The 2,924-nt window shown below is 39.8% G+C and overlaps 1 protein-coding gene across 1 annotated transcript in view; it reads right to left on the bottom strand.

The window, feature by feature from the left end:
- Positions 1 to 1,029, bottom strand: part of LOC101862677 (alkaline phosphatase, tissue-nonspecific isozyme) — a gene marked incomplete in the record, with an annotated part of 18,383 nt that extends 17,354 nt beyond the window's left edge. Inside the window, 1 exon segment of the mRNA XM_013087458.2 lies at positions 802 to 1,029.
- Positions 1,030 to 2,924: the final 1,895 nt, after the last annotated feature.

Raw genomic sequence — 2,924 nt, 5'->3', positions numbered from 1 at the left:
TGAAATGGTTGGTTAGTTAAGTTTTAGTAAAAGTTTAACGGAATTTGCAACACAACTATGCAACAACTATGCCATATTAAGTAACGAGGATTAAAGGTGTTATAAGAGCGTATCAAACACACAAAAAAGAAAAAGGAGTGATAAGAACAACAGATGTTTGATAGAAAAGAAGGAGCAATCCACAACAGAGCACCTACCAACAACCCATTCAAATGGTTGGTTTTGGAAGATTCTATCAAATTCGACAAAAATGGTACCTTTTGCACCTACGTAAAGGAAAATCTGGGGGTACTCAAGGGTGTAGAACCATGTAACATGGACATTTGACCAAACTTTCTGCAGTGTGCGCTGAATATAATGCTGTTATTGTGTTTTCTCCTAGCATAGTATACTGTACGGCAAGAGAATTAATTCTATTTAAAAAGCACAGAGGCTGACTTAATGTAACATTATCATTGGCGAGGTAGGTCTATAAGTCAAACTTAGTTTGACCGTGAAAATGTTAAAGTTTAGTGTCGCCTTAGGAAGCTTTGGAAAAAATGTTTATGATCTTTTATACAAAGTCAGTCATACTACGCAGTCCCCATCAGCTTGCCAACCTGTTCGATATCACCAACAGTAAGCCATTTTTGATATTTTGGTGGATGGTGGGAATCAAACGGGTGATGGAAAGCATGAGAGAGAGAGAGAGAGAGAGAGAGGGGGGGAGAGGGAGAGACGGACAGACAGACAAACAGACAGACAGACAGACAGAGAGCGGGGCAGTGAGGGTGAATGCCTGGTTTCTGATAGATAGCTTACCTCTGTTTTCGGAATTATCCAAAAGGCACAACATTCGTTTATCGGAACTAAGGCACATTGACTGCTCACATTGTCAAGCGCGAGAGATGGACTGGACGGCTCATTATGTAGGTCAACCGTCAGACCCTTTACCACCACGTTACGAGAGCACGTGAAATGAAATGGGGTAGTGAAGAGGGGGGAGGAGAGAGGTGGGGAGGCGGACTCAAAAGAGGACGAGATTTTGAAGTGGGGCCGAGTCGCATTGAGATCATCAACATGAGTGACTGTGTGTGTGTGACATCTTCGCCCTGTTGAGTTCACAGTGACTTTCGCGACAGAGCTGTGTCAATGAAATGGAGGTGACTTGTGGCTTTCTCATAGATAGATAGATAGATAGATAGATAGGTATAGTGGCGCCCAAAAGAAATTTTAAAATGTATTCACCCGATCATCGAGTTAAAGAAAGGCCTTACCCTGTCGTGCAGCATACAAAATTAGAGTTAAATAAATTCTGTATCATCTGACACATACATATTTCATCTACAATAAGAATCACCCGAGATATAGTCAATCAAAATAAAAATTAACCTTGAAAGATCTGACCGCAAAATTGTGGGAAATCAAACAAACTTAAAAGTGTGCTTGCGCGTGTATTGGGGTACATCAGCATTGCATTAGTGGAATAGACACGTATTGCAAATAACATGAACGAAGAATTTTGTCTCTGCAATACGCAATATTATTTTGATATGACTGTTTCAAAAAGATTATAAAAAACAGAGCTGTCGCTAATACTGTGCAAAACTTGGACTTTTTATTAAATCTGCCCAATAGAGCATTTTGTTTCGGAGACATCGGTTTCGTGAAAAGCTTGAACATATTGGGCGTCGATTGCGTTAAATTTTGGACATAATCGTCTGCCATTTTATCCCAAATGACACAGAAAGGTGAAAACAGAGAGTTTGGATTGGAAACAAAGTCGCGTGTCTTCACCTGGTGTTTCATGAGGCTCCTCATACCTATCGGATTCATATGGGGGTTATTTCTTGATGACCACTCCATCTTTGGTATGATTTGGTTTTTCAAGAATTTTCTTGTGGCGATAGTCCTCTGAGAAGGTGTTTAATCGTGCATAAAGGAGCTTATTTGAATGACACCATGACGAAATCAAGGAAAGGCATGACGTTCCACCACTTTCCGCGATGTTGTCGTCTAAACACACTTTTCTGTAGATTCTCACGAGTGGGGTTTTGTTCAGTCCATCCACCAGACCACTACAAACCATAACAGTTCCTCTCTGATATATACCTCTGTCGAAAATCGAATTAATACGAAATCAATGGCTCCAAAACAAAACTATAAATTTTAATGTTAAGTGCAAGTTTTGAGTCGTATTTTTGACTGCTCTGTTTTCCAATCTTTTTGAAACTACCATAATAAGATATTGATCATTGCTGAGAAGATAACATTCTCCAATCTTTTGATATTCAAAACACATCAAATCCTCCAATACTAATATACATCCAACACAAACGTGGTTAAGTTTCTTTGATTTCACACAATTTTGCCAAATCCGATTTTTTTTAGGTTGATTTTGAGTAATCACATCTCGGGCGACTCTATACATACGCTCGTAGATGAAATATTTTAATGTGTCAGAGCTGCTAAGCACAGAGGCTGAGACCAGAGAGGAGCTTGACCCAATATTGTGTTGGACTCGGGAGTCAGCCGATGAATCTCCCTCGGTGACAGCCTGATGTCCTATAGCTCGTCTGTCCTTTTTCTTTCGTTTGTTTGAGTAAAGAGAAGCACATCAACACAATAATAGTCATTTTGTGCTTTGAAAAAGTAAGACAGATAAACGGAATCAACGGAGGGAAAGTAGAGAAGTAGGACGTACCAGTGGTGCCCTCCAATCACCCGCTTTCCTATTTTCCGCCATCAGATAGATTAGTGGTATCCAAAAGAAACTTGAAAATGTATTCATCCAGTCATCGTGCCAGAAGACGTAGGATTCATTTATCCTGCATGAGTGGGTAGTACAAGGCTTTTAGTAACGATAATTTAAATGAATACATTTATGAGTTTCTTCTGGACACTACGGTATAGATCTCTCTCTCTCTCTCTCTCTCTCTCTCTCT

Source organism: Aplysia californica, unplaced genomic scaffold (assembly GCF_000002075.1).
Source record: "Aplysia californica isolate F4 #8 unplaced genomic scaffold, AplCal3.0 scaffold00589, whole genome shotgun sequence".
NCBI lineage: Eukaryota > Metazoa > Mollusca > Gastropoda > Aplysiida > Aplysiidae > Aplysia > Aplysia californica.
This window is presented reverse-complemented; position numbering and strand designations above follow the sequence as displayed.